The sequence below is a fragment of the Dermochelys coriacea genome, chromosome 2 (genome assembly GCF_009764565.3).
Source record: "Dermochelys coriacea isolate rDerCor1 chromosome 2, rDerCor1.pri.v4, whole genome shotgun sequence".
Taxonomy (NCBI): Eukaryota; Metazoa; Chordata; order Testudines; family Dermochelyidae; genus Dermochelys; species Dermochelys coriacea.
Window position 1 is genome coordinate 137,673,843 of NC_050069.1, and position 16,750 is coordinate 137,690,592.

The window sequence follows — 16,750 nt, forward strand, 5'->3', positions numbered from 1 at the left end:
CACAGAGCATGTAGTATTAATGGCAGATGCTAAGAAGGGCTATCACTGAGGTATAAGCTAGCCTTCCAGCTCAGCGTAAGCATCACTGACTACATTCTTACACACTCTGTATGACAACACAAATCAAGTTTCTAACAAGGCAATCAAGGCAGCTGGCTTTAACCACCAAGACATAATATTATTGTCCTTGCAGCACACTGGAATAAGTCCAGAAGTAGAATGTAAAAGCTCAATCTTTGCTTCCAAGCACAACTTCTGAAGTAGCCATAAAGTATATGCTAACAATAAAGATAGCCTCTGAATGCCTCTTAACACCATACTATTCACAAACATTCAATGTGAAATAAAATTCCTCATATTCTTGTACAGTAATCTATCCTAAAATTTCCAACTGTGTTTTGTTTTTTAAAACCCTCAAGCACTTTCCCTCTGTGCTCTGACAGAAATTTGTTACATTAAAAGATCATCACTAGCAATTAACAACTTTCCTTCCCTACCCACAGTCTCCTCTACACCAATATATAGAGTGACCATACACCCTGCTTTGGCCGGGACAGTCCCTTTTTTAAGCCCTGTCCTGGCAGTCCCCCTCCCCTCCAAAAAGGAGGCATTTGTCCCATTTCCTCTTTCTTGACTTGATCAGTTGGGCAAGACCAAACAGGACAAGTGTCCGCTTTTTTTTTTTTTTTTTTTTTTTTTTTAAAACACACACACAAAAGTGGGGTTCAGCACAGAGGAAAAAATACTGTTTTGGGGGAGGGGGAGCAGAGATGCCAGCCCTCTTGCATGGGCAGGGGAGGCAGAACTGTGAGGGAGGCAGGATTCCAGCAGGGGGCGCACAGGGTTCCAGTGATGGGCAACAGCATCGCACAGGGGTGCTCAGGTGAGCAGCTCCGGGTGTCTCGTTTTCTCTTTGGGAAATATGGTCACCCTACTAATATAGGAACACTGGGAGAAGTCTTGAGATCTGTCTATGTTGGAAAGTGGGTGGAAATTCATAAAATATTACAGGTCACTGGGAACAAAACAAAACAAAAACAAAAACGTGTCAATAGAAATAGGTACAAGAGGAAGACAGAAAGGCTGGGTCACTCCCAACAAAAGGTCTGATATGGTCCAGGGTAAACATGAGAATGGAACTAGAAATTCAGGGACCAAATTTGGTGAGTCAGAAATTAGGCCTAATTGGTGGGCAAAACAATGAGTGAATGGGCTATTCCACCATCACTCCCGCCTCGGGTCCTTAAAAAGAGAGAGAGATCTTAGAGGATAAAAATGGCACCTATGGCATGGGCTTCTGAGAGACTCCCTAGAGAAAGTACTCTGTTTTGCCCCAGACACTTTGTCCTTCATTGGTAAGCCTCAAATCAAGACATCCAGAGCAGCCCACTGATGATAGCGAACCATAACCACTGGACCAGTGAGGACCACAGGATACATGAGCTCCTGCTTTGCCTTTCATTGCCCTGTGTGTGCCTTTCCATTCCCTCCCTTCCATCTTCCTCCTATCCTCTGTTGGCTTTTCACCTAGCCTGAAACCAGCTGCACTGCACAGCTTCAGTATGATGGAAGGAGATGTCCCACCCAGCTCTGCCCATCCTGAGAAGATCCAGTGAAGGAGAGGGACCTGACCCGACCAGGAGTTGTCATCCTAGACTGGCAAAGCAAGCCAGGGTCTGGAGCAACAACGATCCTGGCCGACCTGCCAGCTCAGAGCATCCATATGTAACTGACCAGCTACCTTGAATCCTAAGAGCAAAAGCCACATTTCCCTTACCTTATGCTATCCTCTCAGTCTTCTCCCTGTTTGTGTCAGTTTCATTAAAAATAGGAAGAGTAGCCGCCCTTCACAGTGATCAACTTGAAATGGAACAGGATTAACCCTTTCTTCTGCATGACAAAGGATTACTTGACAAAATAAGAGACTAACACTTATCTTCTCTAAAAAAGAGACAGATACATTTTGATTGTTTTGCATTAAAAAAATCAAATTTCAGAATAAAAAACAAAAATTTTGGTCTTATTTTTCCAATGTCTCTGCCATCAGACTGAGCAGGCCAAGATCTGTACTCAAAACTTCAAAAACAGTGTTGTACAGTGACAGGGTCATGTTAACACCTTTGATTCTCTTTACTCATGTATTCCATTGAAATGAACACAATATTTCTCTATACCTTTCAATTTCATCTGCAAGTAGAAGGACCACATATCTGCATGGCAAGCAAGTATTTATTATCTCCATTTTCCAGGTGGGATAAAGTGGTAATTCTTCAACAACAGAACTCCAACGAGAAACTGTAGAACTGGAAATTAATTTGCAAACTGGACACCATCAAATTAGGCCTGAACGAAGACTGGGAGTGGATGGGGCACTACAAAAACTAAATGTCCCCCTGCTGTTACTTACACCTTCTTGTCAACTATTTGAAACTGGCCACCCTGATTACCACTACAAAAATGAGTTTTCTTCCTGTTGATAATAGTCCACTTCCACTTTAATTGAATTGTCCCATTAGAACTGACCATCCACTTGGTAAGGCAACTCCCATCTTTTCATGAACTGTGTGTGTGTGTGTGTGTGTGTGTGTGTGTGTGTGTGTGTGTGTGTGTGTGTATTACACACACACACACACACACACACACACACACCCCTGCCTACTGTATTTTCCAGTCCATGCATCTGATGAAGTGGGTTTTAGCCCACTAAAGCTTATGCCCAAATAAATTGGTTAGTCTCTAAGGTGCCACAAGTACTCCTCGTTTTTTCAAAAGAATCAGAGTCACAGGTGTAAGAGAACTACTCCAGTGTTCATTTATAATGTCCTCTTAAAACAGATTTTCCTTAGGAGAAATTACACTTAGGAGTCCAGGACAAACATTGCTAACCACTCACTGATAATTTTTCTAAAGTATGTTTTGACTAAGTGCTGTTATAAAGTTACAAGCAGAAAAAGGTTAATTGACTATCAATAACAAAATGTATTCCTCTAAAAATATTTAGCACTGTAAAATGCCATCTGCATTAGGGACAAAAAATTACCACCAGAGTGTCCAATTCCCATCAAGTAGAAAATGTGTTCACTTTCATTGGAACTTTTGCTGCTTTGTCTTCTTATCCATTGGAATTATATGACATTTAAGAGAAAAAGGGTATAGCAGCTAAGCCACATGAGGGGTTTTTTTTTTGTTTTTAACACAACCCTGAACGCCTTCAGTGGATTTCAACAGAAGTCTTTACATTAGGCTGTTTTACTGTTCAACTACCAATTCATTAGATAGGAAGCAAAAGTGTTTGGATAAGAGTGATTACATGGAACAAGTTATCTTGAGAGAGAGAGCGCGTGCGCACACACTGAAAAATTGACTGCATGTCTGCTAAAACAGACCTCAGATGTCTTCAAAGCCACAGGACATATTAACTGAGCTAATTTTAAAAAAAAAAAAGTACCAAAATATGGTTTCCGCGTACAGTCATTCATATTTTTCCTCTGGGTATTCTTTACTTTCAGTATAAGAACTCTTGAGCCAACAGTATTTTTTCCTAGATGGGACAAATTAAGTGCAACCACTGCAGCACCAGAAAGAATCAAATATGGTGAAAGTGATAGGGTCATCAGTAAGTCTGGACTGATCACTCCTGATACTTCTGTGAAGGAGGTGAACTTAGTCCTTTGGACTCCCTTGGGGAGGGGATCTACAGCATTTCAAAACACACCTCAATTTTCTCTTTACTGGAAGTTCCTTGTTCTTTCCATGAAATCTGCATCTCCACCCTCAACATTCCCGGATAGCCAAAGAATCCTAGAGAAAAAAATGCAATATAGAAAACAGTGATTCCAAATCCCTATTGATTAGAAGCCTAATATGGAGGAGAAAAACAATCATTTAGACAAAAAAAGAAAAGTTGATAAAAATACTGTAACAAGTGCATTCAAATAGCAATATAAGCATGTAGAATATGTAGGATGTATGCATTAAGTGTTTAGTTATAAAGCTTGACCTCTAAGCAATAATAAAACTAAAAAAAAATTAAATGGAAAAATGGCCCCAAGCAGAATGACTTGGTTTGCAACCAAAAATGCAAGTTGTTACATGTCTTCCACAAAATTCTCTCCCACTCACATGAACAACTTTTGTATATTCTCTACATACAGTGCAGAGGAGATCTGTAATGCAGATCAGAGATTTTTGAGTTAAATCAAATGCTACGAACTAAAATTGTCAGTTTGTTCCAACCCTACTGACCTGTAGGAGTTATGTGGACGTACTAAAAAGTGGAAGACTGTTGTTTCTCAAGATAGACACAGTTGGTACATTTGAAACATTTCCTTCATCTTAAGATATTTGTTGTAGTTATAATTTCCTATCTTAAAGAGAGGAATTTCTCTCGGACTAGTTGAATCTATTATAAATGGAAAAATGTCATATGACCAGTGTCCAGTTTTATGATTTTTTTTAAAAAACTGTATTTCAAATTTTAGAGCTGTACTAGGTACCCACCAAACTGCCAGGCACAACCTCCCCATGTGACTGATGGAAGACTAATGTCCAAACAGGGACTCGCATATGCCATTTGTATCTACATGCATTTTCTTAGATCCCAACCCTCTACACATATTACTGAGGGTAATGCTCCCTACTCTGAGAATACCCATTTGCTTCAGTGGCAATAAGTGTTTGCATGCTCAGACCCTAATGCTGCTCAGCACCCAGAAAATTATTGGTCTCTGAGGAGTACAAACTAGGTTTATCTTATTGTCTTGTAAGACCACAGTTTGAGGTGATGGAAACAATGCCCTTTGAAAGTTAATTTGTCCTTCTTGAAAGAAAAATATTAGATCTATACAATTAAACATTTTTAAAGAATTCCTGCAAATAAAAATCAAAAGAAACTAGCTATAGATTTGTGTTTGATATAATTTTCTACTTTAATAAAAGGTTGTTTGGACTTTAACAGTTCATTTTTCATGAAGTTTCAATAAAACTGATGAAGCCACTGAAACAGACTATTACAATAAAAAAATCGTGTGATCTTGTGCGGGGGGGGGGGGGGAAAGAGCGTTGTCACGTGGAGAGAGCTCGTCACACTTCTCCGGGTTGATTAAACAGTCATTCCCTACCCATTATCTTCTTTGTAGGGGCATTTGAGCGGGGAAGAGGTACAACAGATTATCCATTTGAGCTTTGCGCATTCTCAGTATTGAGAGACATAACACTACGTTTACCCAAATTATTAGTACTAGACTCCTACCCTCAGCAACAGGTACTAAAAGGCAGTGGTTTGTAATGTGCTCTATGGAGCAGAGCAGGAGATTGAAAGCAAGGACTCCTAGGCCAGGCCACTGACATTCTGATGAGTCAAATCATCTTGACCACAAAATGAACAAATTCCGGTGCCTGAATTAACAGCCCAAATCCATATTTAAGAACCTAAATAAATACCCCAAATTATAGAGGTGCTGAGCATGTACAACCCTCACCAGAGTTGATGGGAGTTAGAGATGCTCAGCCAATTGCCTTAACCTCCAGGACACACATTTTCAACATGACCTTTAATTGTGAGTACCTAAAGCATGGAGACACCCAAAATTAGAGGAAACCTTACGTATTTGGCCACTTGTTTAATCTGGAAAGTGTTTAACTAGAGTTATATTAAGTACCTCACAGGGATTTTGTTAGACTAAATTCATCAGTTTTTTTAAAAGCACTTTAAGATGCTCAAATGAAGATTAATAGGAATTAAGAACTTTTGAAAGTCTTCCCTCCCCCCCTTGCTATATGGTATTTTACAAAGTGGTATTTTAAATTGTCCCAGTGCCAAGATCATTATACATTACATAGTACATTCAATAGTAAACCAATAGAGCTTAATCATTTATTACTCAAATTCCAGAGATTTTAGATTTTTATACATGTACAGTAGAACCTCAGAGTTACGAACATCTCAGGAATGGAGTTTGTTCATAACTCTGAACAAAACGTTATGGTTGTTCTTTCAAAAGTTTACAACTGAACATTGACTTAACACAGCTTTGAAACTTTATTTTGCAGAAGAAAAATGCTACCTTCTCTTTTTTCTGTAGGTTACGTTTAACACAGTACTGTACTTTGCCTTTTTTGGGGGGGGGGTCCTCTGGTGCTGCCTGATTGCGTACTTCTGGTTCAAAATGAGGTGCATGATTGAATGATCAGTTCGTAACTCTGGTGTTCATAATTGAGGTTCTACAAGGACAAAATGGTCTACAAAAAGTTCTCAATGGGGTTCATCAGCTCTAGTGATACACAAACTGCAGAAGTACTGCCACAGAGTCAAGTGAGTGGGAATATTCTCAACACATGCAAAAACTCCCTTTTGAGGTAATATTTGTTATGAGTTTAAACTCTAGAGCACCAGGATACTCCTAAATTCCCTTTAATTTACTATGACGCAAAAATCTGCTGAGATTAAGTATAGCTCTACACAATGGACCAGATTTTTCACCTGAGGTAAATCATGATATCAACATTTAAGTAAATTGAGCTATGCCAGTTTAAGATGTGGCCCATTTTCTTTTAAAGAAGCCTCATGTATTTCTAATTGTAGGGTTTGACTGTCTAATGCACTGCAGCTTGTAGTCTTGCAAACTGTATACATTACATAGCTATACACACAGTTTCAGTAAAAAGAGGATATGGCAGCACACAGCAGGAGCACCATCGCTACATCTAGGCCAGTGGTTCTCAAACTTATTTGATTCTGCCCCCTTTTTTGGGTCCAGTAGTAGTTTACGTTCCCCCCCCCCACACACAGTTAGGCATTGATTCAAAACAGACCCAATAATCCATTATAATAAGAGCAAAAGCAAAACTGGGATGATGCTTACAACTGAATGTGCACACCGCATCCTAGCAAATGCATTAACATATAGATGACAACGACTTTGTATATTGCTATACAAGCTTAACAGAAATCCGCCAAAATGCACAGTGCCATCTAGAGTCAAACGCACAGTGCATCTGGGGGAATATGTCTGGAGGAATCAGCTTTGCTAGTTCTTCATTGGTCTGGGTAAAATGTGAGCAGTAATTTTTTTCCTCTAAAGCTTCTCAGGCTACATTGCTCACCCCCACAAGGGGGCCCTCCCCCAGTTTGAGAACCTCTGAGCTAGGTCTGGAGAGAATGGTCGCTTATCTGAAAGCAGTTGCAAGAGAGAGACAGTTCTTCCAAGCTCCTGGTTTATAGCAGCACTTCAATTTTATTTTGATAAAACTTTAAAATGTCATTGTTTAAATAGTGAAACATCTGTTTTATGCAGGGAGACTGAAATCCCAAACCAGTACTTGAAACATTAGAACCTTACAAAAGGTCGACTTTGTCCCTTAAATCAAGTACTTTTTTAATCCCAGCTATTGAAACAAAGCCCTTAACTAGTGTAGAAGAAACAAAGATAAATGTCACAGCAGCAATACAGGGGAATGTTGGTAGCTGTGCGTTTCCTTAAAGCACGTCTCTTACTAAGGTAATTTTAAATCTCTTTTTCCCTCCAGTGCCCCAAACTGTTTGCCAGAGAATTTTAGCAAAGACGACTCCTCACATACACTTCACAACCTTGCTCCTCATCCACTACAGCTTTATTGACACGAGCCCAAAAGCTCCTATTCAGCTAGTGATGAATTAGGAGCCGAAGTAGTAACATGAAAGATGCTCAAGCCAGCAGAGCTGCTGCTGAAGCTGAATTCACAATAGGAATGAACAAACTGGTACCCATAAATCCCTCAGTACTGCCCTTACCCTCCCCAAACATTCACTCATTTACAGAATGGAACCATAATCAAACCTTTAAAGTTCTGGAATGCTTGCTTATCTATTTTTTCATCTCCAGTTGCTGCTCAGACCAGAACTGGAAGATAATAATGAGATATACATCCAGCCCAGATTGGAACGAGTGGTGCTAGAAATCTTGAGACAGCTCTACTTGTGCTGAAGCCTGTTTTTGTAGACTCAGCTGTTTTAGATAAACTTTCCAGATTTAAATATCTGGAGTCTTGACATTTTAAGGTCCATTCATCCCTAACTAAAAGTTAGGTAACTGCATTCACACTCCTGTTCGGACTGTGAATTTGTTGCGGGGGGTCACATTGGAGGCTGGATAGGTGCCAGTATCTGAAGAAATAAAAGGAGAGAAGGAGCCTCATACAGCACTTCCAAGCACTGGGACGAATTTTAAAAAGGCATCAGGATTAAAACCATGCCAGGGCCTACATTTCTGAGAGCTTTGGTCGGTCAGTACCCCTTACAGCTTTCACCTACAACAACCCATAGCCACCCTGAAAGATGGACTTGGGACTATATTGACCAGCAACTTTGTTCATTTTCTCCACCAGTTTCTGAAATTTACCCAGTCACCCAGGCCCAGATTTTTAAAGATATTTAGGCATTGCAGCACTCGTCATTGCAATGCCTGATGAGGAGCCTAAGTCTCATTTCAAGTATATTTGGCACTTAAAAGCCTAAAGCATATTAGGATTTAGGCAAATTTAGTGCCTAAATCACTTCTAAAAGATTTATGCTTCTAAATCATCTGGGCCCCCATTGACAAGCATCCAAACCCTCTTGCCAGATAAGACCCTCTCACATCCCCTTACCGACAAGTACATCCAACCCACCCAGCTTTCTAACTCTCCCCTGCTGCCTCCATGTGGGTTACTGATGTCTGCCTGAAGTCATGAACTTCTTACACCAGCAGTTCTCAAACTTTAGCATCCCGAGGACCCCTATTTTGATTTAAAATTTGTCAGGCCCCTCCAAACCCCCTGCTCAGCCCTCGACCCTGCCCCCACTCCACTCCTTCCCCCAAAGCCACACCCCACCCCACCTCTTTCCTGCCTCTTACCCCCTTCCCTGAGTGTGCCCCATCCACGCTTCTCCCCCTCCCTCCCATCACCCCCCTGCACACTAGGGAACAGCTGTTCCCCAGCATGCAGGAGGTGCTGGGAGGGTGGAGAAGGAGTTGATCAGCGGGGCCTGCAGATCCCCTGGAGGTCTGCAGACTCCAGTTTGGGGAACGCAGACTTACCCAAGCCTGCCCCAAAATGCTAGTGCTAGTTCTGTTCTCTTCCTCTCACATCTCAGCATGACAGAAGGGGATTAGATCTTAGATTCAAAAGTAAATGTCCAAATAGCCCTCCACCAAAAAGTCATATCATACATTTATTAAAGAAAGACTGTTTACATTTAAACAAAATTTGTAACACCTAGACATATCTGCCTAACTAAACCATCTACTGAGATATTTTCTTCTCCACCCTCTTCCTGGTGTGTGTTTCTAGCCTTTCAATTGCATCTTTTAAAATGGCAGCTCATTGGGGGCAGGGACATGCCCAGCACACTTGTGTAAAGATATATTATAGTATCCACAATGTAAAGAGATGTGGGTTAGAAATAAAAATCAAAAGTCATTTTAATGAAGAGCTGCCACCTCTGGAGAGGAGAGAAGCATTTAGGCAGACAGACTGTGGAAAACAAATGGGAAAGGAAACCAGAACAAAACCCTACTCTTACAAAATAAGCCATGTTGTCTTGGATTTCCATACAAGAGAGAGATAAGAGCTTGGTTTTCAGTCTGGTCTGAAAGCCACACAACCTTCGAGGCAGGAAAATATGGAGTTAGTGAAGAACTGTGTTGACAATGCCAGGATTCAAATCTTGTGTTTCATGGGCGCCCAGGTGAAAACTTGTGCTAAACACACTGATGGCTTCTCTAAGAGAGCCTGGGGTATAAATCTACAGCACACTGCATGCCATGCACCAACTGTCCACGTGGCCCCTGCACTGAAAATTCCCTAGTGCACTTTGACACTTGAGTGGGGTAATGTGCATTGTGGAACTGGCACACTAGTGAACTGTAGATTTACACCTCATCTTGCTGCATACTGAATGAACACAAACAAGCCCTAAAATACTCCCTCTGAACATTACCCTAGGATTGCCTTACATGGCTGTATTTCAGAATTATGAGAAAGGACACCAAGCTACTGCTACATGACATTTCTTCAGAGAAGAAATATGGTCCTATATTGTTCATCGTATATTTGTTTTGTTGTTTTCCGGGCAGCCTATATTACTATGGAAAGTGCTGTCTAAAGTGCATTTGTTAGCATTTGATAGAGGTTGTCTATCAGAATTATCTATTTGGATAGCATTTCCTTGCCAATCTGTGCACTCTCTTTAACCTGAGTCCAATAGCACATTCTTGCTACAAGCACTTGCACTGCCTAGAAATACTGCTTTTGGTATTGCACAACAGCCTGTGTTTATCAAGCTAGCTAAGTGTGTCATGTGTTCTCTAACGGATGGTCCACAGGGGATAAGAACCTATTACTACTAGCAGCTAATAGAGATTTACTTGAGCTAAATTAGTAAAGGCCAGTGCTTTGGATGCTCAGAAACCTGGATTCCATTTCTGAAGATATGGGAAGAGGATTCTTACTGCAAAATATGGACATGAACGCCTCTAGGTCTCAGAGAAGCTACCCCTGACAGGAGAACATGCAACAGTGGCTGCACATGCCACAGCTGTAGCACATTTTTGATGAAAAGACCAGGGTTGAGATAAGCCTTGTATTATGAACAGGAGCTCTGTATAGAAAGAGGTAACAATCTTCCTATTCCTCTGTGTAGATGGAGCCTGTGACTGCCTTGTCCTGGGCTGCTTTGTTTCTGCCTCAAGAACCCAAAGACTGCCTCTAGAGTGTACAGAAAGTGTGGCATCTCTACACTTCCTGGAAGACTTTATAGCTCAACTGTGACCTCTCATGGATGATCCACATCAAAGCATGAGAGATGACGACTATTCCTACCATCATCACGTAGCATTCATCAGTACTGGAGAGGCCAGTACCTGCTATACTGAGATTACCCTTCTCTGATGACCCAGGGTGGTGGGGAAGTCATATTTGGATTTACTGAAATTCTGTATACTAGAAACTGAAGTTTAAGACTACACTGAAGACGGATATTCTGTATCCTGCTCCCAGGGGCTACCCCGAACATTTGTCAGTGTTCCCTTGAGATGACTACCAAATACTACCCTTAGTGAAAAGTAGCATCTGATTAATCCCCCACTATACTAAAAAGAATACTTGGAGGAATCAAGTCTAGCCAGATTTAGGTAACTGGGAACGTGGTGACTGATGGCATTACGCCTCAGACTTTGAGGTATTATCAAGCTTCGAAGTTCAGTTCTCATTTTGTAGGATTCAGCTAATTGTCAAAAGAAATATATTTGCTTCTCTTCCACCTTTACCAAGAAGAAAATACAGACCTAGGGATTTCATTACTCTTAACTGGAAGAGATCCACACCAAAAAAAAATCCAACCAGTTATTGGAGTGTCTTTGGTCTTTTTAAGGACATTTCTATACCACCAAAAGTGCTATGTACATGCAGTTATACCAACCAAAAAGTGCTTTTGTCACAATAACGTACTTTGTTCGAGGAACAGGTAGAAACTGAGGCAACACCACTTCTTTTGCCAGTTAAATATCTGTGCCTAAGCTGGGAGGATTTGCCATTAATTTATAGCTATACTAATAAGCCTTTTCTAATGTAGACTAGGCCTTGGATGCAGTTTCTCTGAAATCCATCAGTAAACTATTAACCAGTGCTATTTTTACCCTTTATCATCAGTTTGAAATCATTTCTCTTTTCACTGAAAGAGGCTTCCTGATAAATAAGCCTATCTTCTGTATGCAAATGGTGTGAAAGTTGGTGCTTGCAGACAGAATGACTCAGTGAGTGAGAGCCATCATATGAGAGGCATCACAATCAAGTCTGGTCCAGGGCTTGGAGTTATAGCAGTCCCATGGGGAATAAGTCAAGGATTTGGGTAAGTTATTTCAGGGTAAGATTAACTCAAATGACATTTGGGGATCTTTGCCTGCGGGTAGATGGATGTGTTGTAAACACCTGTGTGATGCTGGTAGACCAGGTGCCAGCTCATGCCAAGTCTGTAGGCATCAGCTAAGCACTGACAAATTAGCTGGAAACCAGACCAGTTCACCTGTATGTGTTACTATTGTTTGAGATAGGATGTTAGATTTGTAAAAAATTGTTTAGTGTTTAAACTCTTTAAAATGCTTGTAAATTGCTGCATGCATTAATCTTACTTGGAACTTCTGTATTCTATGCTACAAGATAATATGAAAGTTTTGCTTTATAATTGTAAAAATGCCTTCTGTGAACTTGTGAACCTAAGCAGGAAGAGTGGTTCCCCTGCCAAGCTAGAAGGGCTATCAAGACTAAATGGGCCACTGTAGGACAAAAACTACCCCATCCACCCCTGAAGAAGTTACATGCAGGAGCTTTCATCCCATCAGTTTGAACTCTTGAGGAAAGGTATATAAAGATTTTCACAAGAGGAAATGGTTCTCTTTGCTGTTTGAACAAGGGCTGCAACTAAGAAACAAAAGCAAAGATCCCCAGGTTCAACCTGGGTTAGCCCTGAAAGACATTCAATGAACACATTATTACATTTTTGTCACATTTGGCACCACAGACTGTAGCTTATTTGTGTTTCTATGTTGCCTGCTTTAAGCTGTAGATAACTCATTTCTTTTTCCTAGTTAATGAATTCTTAGTTTACTATAGGATTGGCCGCCAGCGTCATCTTGGGTGAGAGATCCAAGGTTCAAATGGATCTGGGTAAGTGATTGGTCTCTTGGGACCGAGAACAACCTGAATATGGTGTGATTTTTGGTGCAAATGAGCATTTACCATGAAGCCTACCTTGCCTCAGAGACAAGGTAGACTGGAGGGCCCAAGGGGGTTGCAACTCCATGTTAAGACTTAACAAATGTGATCACTGTATTGGATTGGTGAAATCTAATTACAGAATATACCACCAATTTTGGGGTGTCTTATCTGCTTTTTGACAGTCTGCCCAGAGGTTGGCACTCTCAGACATGAACCACTCCAGACAGCATGACAACCTGAATCAGTGTAGTCCTGTATCTTGAAACCCTGCTAGATTATAACCCAAGCTGCATGAGAGGCTGGGAGAGAATGCCTTTATGTTTAGGACTAATGGTTGCTACACACTGATGGAGGTTCAGTGAATTCCCTCATCTACAGTGAAGAGCCCAGGATTACATGCAGGTGGGTTAAGAGGTATTTGCACACACTGCTTTGCAAAGGCTGAGGCAGTGTAAAAACTGCCCTGAACAGCAAGCAGAAATGGATCTCTCCTTCCAGCTTTCCTGTGTCACTACCACTCAGGGGCTGAAAGATCAGGCATCAGGAAGGTTATGAACCATCTAAGATGGTCACTTGTTAGATATTAAGTAGCTTTGAATAGGTTCTCTCACAGCTTAAAGGCCTTTGTGATTAAAACATGAACCTGGACCCTAGTTTTCATTCGCTATTCTCCTACTGTTAAAAAAAAAAAAAAAAAAAAGATGGTCATCCAATCAAGGAGCGGAAAGGATACCATGAGATTTTGGTGACCAATCACACCAAGAAAAGTGAGCCCAGTCCACAATATTTGGCAAATACTTGTACCTTCAAGTATCTGAAGCCACAACAATAGAGGTCTGTTTAAAGCCAGGCTTCATATTTGATCCTGTGCAAATTCACCTTGCAAATTCACCTCTTTCCTTTTTACCTCTTCTGCAAGGGAAGAGTCAGTTCCTAGAAGCCCTTTCAGAATTTACCTCTCCATGCATTGCTAATGGAGCAACACCCCAGGCTTTCACCAGGTCATGGCTGCTCCCAGAGGGCTACCCTATGGTAGATTTTAGCACAATCCACTTCCAATGCACAGCTTCCTAGCTATATTACTTAATTACTGTTAATTATAGCTCACACTAAGAGCACTCTCCTACATTCAGATTTACAAACACTGATGGAAAGACACTGACAGTGTGTGTACACTACACTCAGTGTCAAGAGGTAAATGAGCATGTGAACAAGAAGATATTCCTTTGAACAAAATAATCAGGGGAAGAAACAGCCATTGTGACACACAGACTCCCTTCCCTGTTGAACACACCATCTCCAAGAAAAGAAATTAATGCAGGAAGCCTAATGGCTGTATAATTAAGCCAGAAATAACTCTATTCTCTTTTCACACTGTAGTTTTCGGTCTATTATAGGTTTCTGCCTTGGAGGAAAAATATTCAGATGCCCATCTGTAAAAAAAGGGAGAAAAGCCATTCCACAACATAGACCCTCTGAGTCAAGTACATGTACTGGGTTAGCAAAGAAGTATGTTAATGAAGCCCAAGGAGGCGAGTACCATTTGAGGTTATGGTGTCAACCATAATCAAGATGTTCCATGCTGAACAAATCAGATCACATGTGTTACTGACAAAAGAGCAAGCCCCATTTGGAGATAAAGGTGGTATTTCTGTTACCAAGGAGTCAGAAGTATTTTGAATATTAATTTTAAAAAAATTACAAACAAAAAGCAACTTCTACCCTGTGTATGGCCAAAAGCCCAGAGTCACATTTTTTTACATTTTTTTTTGCCTGCTACTGTTCCATCCGAGCCTTAAACTGTTGCAAGGAAGTGCTCAGGCCACATGGACTCAAATGACCTGCCAAGGTTGCAATCCCTACAGCAGAATCATTAAGTTACTTCACAACAACACTACAGGGCTCACAACTAGTTTACATGGAGTGGGATCCCTCTTCATTTGTATTTGTTCATTTCAGTTTACAACATGCCGCCTATCCTTACTGTCCATGACTGAGGCTTCTCAGCACTACAGTAATAAATACTGATTCGTTTTGCAAAAAACGTTCATTGACTTTCAACACTACAACATTCTCCATGACACAAAAGATGAGACCCTACTCACTTTACCCTACCTCTAAAAAGTGAGTGGAAAAATATACTTTGCAACATGCAGTGGAGATCAACCTAGGTTCAATCTCTCCCAGACTGAGGCTCCAAATTCCACAAACATTTGCACTCACCCAACTTTACAAAGCGGTCCCTTTGACTTCAGTGGGGCTGTTCACAGGGCATACAGTTGAACACCTGCATAAAGCCTTTTCAGAATCAGAGCAAAGAGTGGAGATGAATTTTAATGTCAAAAGTTCGAGACTAAAAAGGTCCATACTATCCCGAGATGAACAGATCTCCAGAAAACCAGTTAATGTCAATTGCTTGTTACACTGGAAGAAATGAAGTCTTTATAAAAATGACAAGACCCAGACCATGAAGGGTTTATTACACTAGTCTGAGTAGATATGTGAAACACTTTTCCAAAACTCTAAACATAGAGAGAGTATGTCACTGGAACTTTCAAAAAGATTCATAAACCTTTTTATCGAGGCCAAGCCAAGAATTGACCAAACCTGGACAGAGTTATTGTTTTGCATTTAAGTGTGATTTAGTTAAAAATGACAGGTAAGTAACCTCAACTGGCGGTTTCTCAAGTTGTGTGGTCCCTATCTGTGTTCCACTCATGGGTACATGTGTGCTTCATGCACCTGAGACAGGAGATTTGTAGCAAGTAGCGTCCATTGGTCCGCACATCTGCAGTTGCTCTCCTCATGTTCCAACCCAAGGACATAAAGTAGTGTGGACCGATGCCTCTTCAGTTCCTTCTCGGACTGTGGATCAGATAAGATCCAAAGCAGAGGGGAAGGATGGGAGTTCAGTTTGACGTCTTCCTTTGCAAACTCCAATGGAGCCAGCTGGAAGAGGAGGGTGGTGCAATTATTGCATGGATTTGGTTTGCCTGTTATACAGATCCCATGGGGCCCAGTAAGGCCAGTAGAAAGGAAAGATCAACCAGCTAGGGAAATGGGGAGGGGGCAAGGTCTAGGGTACCAGCAGTCCCCTGGGTGGTCATAACCAGGAGGGGGAGGATGGCTCCAAGATCTCCTGTGGATTCTGTCCAGGCTTCTTTTGCTTGGGGGAGGGTGGGGGTGGCTTCTCTGGGTCAATGAATTCATCCTGTGAAAAGGTAAGCTCCTGTTCTACAGGTGGAGATCTGGAGGAAGAATGCTCCAATCTGTGGATGCACTAGGGGAGGATCTTTGTTCAAAGTGGTTTCTGGCACTGAAAATGTCTCTACGGACTGGGCCCAATAAGAGGGGATTGTGGATAAGGCAGAGCAAAAATATCCTCTTAAGGTACAAAGATTGCAGTATTTTCTGGAGTTCGGAGTCCCTGAGGTTGGGACAGACAGATCCAGGGCATTCATTGATCTGGTACTCAAAGGATCCCAGTTGAAGTGTGCTGGGACAGAGCTGGTACTATTGGATCCTTCTTCCTTTGTGCCTTTCACCTTGGAGAGAAGATCCGTGCAGACCTAATTCCTTAGGACCCATGTGTGAGGACTCATCTGATAAACTGAGATGAGGAGGGATCCTTTTTTCTTAAGAGGCAGACCTGGATGGGGATCTATCCTTAAGCCTATGGCCATGCCCCCTACCCTTGAGAGGGTTTCCAGGGCTTAGCTGTTTTGGCCACTATTCTGCAGCTCATGCTCAGAGGGGTGCTGCTTGCAGTTTGAGGCTGTTGTACATTGGGATCTCACTTGTGTGGATCCAACTGGGGGCTCATGGCCTTCTACATGAGGTGATTCCACAGATGGAGGTCTCATTCCTCAGGAGTTGGAGGAGGGAAAGAGCAGCAGATGCTGCACTTGGTGGCTATGTGAGCCTCTCCAAGACAGTAAAGGCAGCTCTGGTATTCACTGCTGATGGAGAAGGAGCGGGGGCAGGAGAAACAGTTTTTAAACCCTGGGACTCTATATGG

General features: G+C 41.6%; 1 protein-coding gene across 3 annotated transcripts in view; it reads right to left on the reverse strand.

Moving 5' to 3' along the window:
• Positions 1 to 16,750, reverse strand: part of FBXL7 (F-box and leucine rich repeat protein 7) — a 340,227-nt gene that overhangs the window by 288,176 nt on the left and 35,301 nt on the right. The window contains exon 1 of one of the 3 annotated variants that reach the window (XM_043508452.1): positions 3,716 to 3,801. The exons of the other annotated variants lie outside the window; for them this stretch is intronic. The gene's annotated coding sequence lies outside the window, so the exon portion shown is untranslated. Of the gene's footprint in view, positions 1 to 3,715; positions 3,802 to 16,750 lie in introns of those variants that run through there. 3 annotated transcript variants of the gene reach the window in all.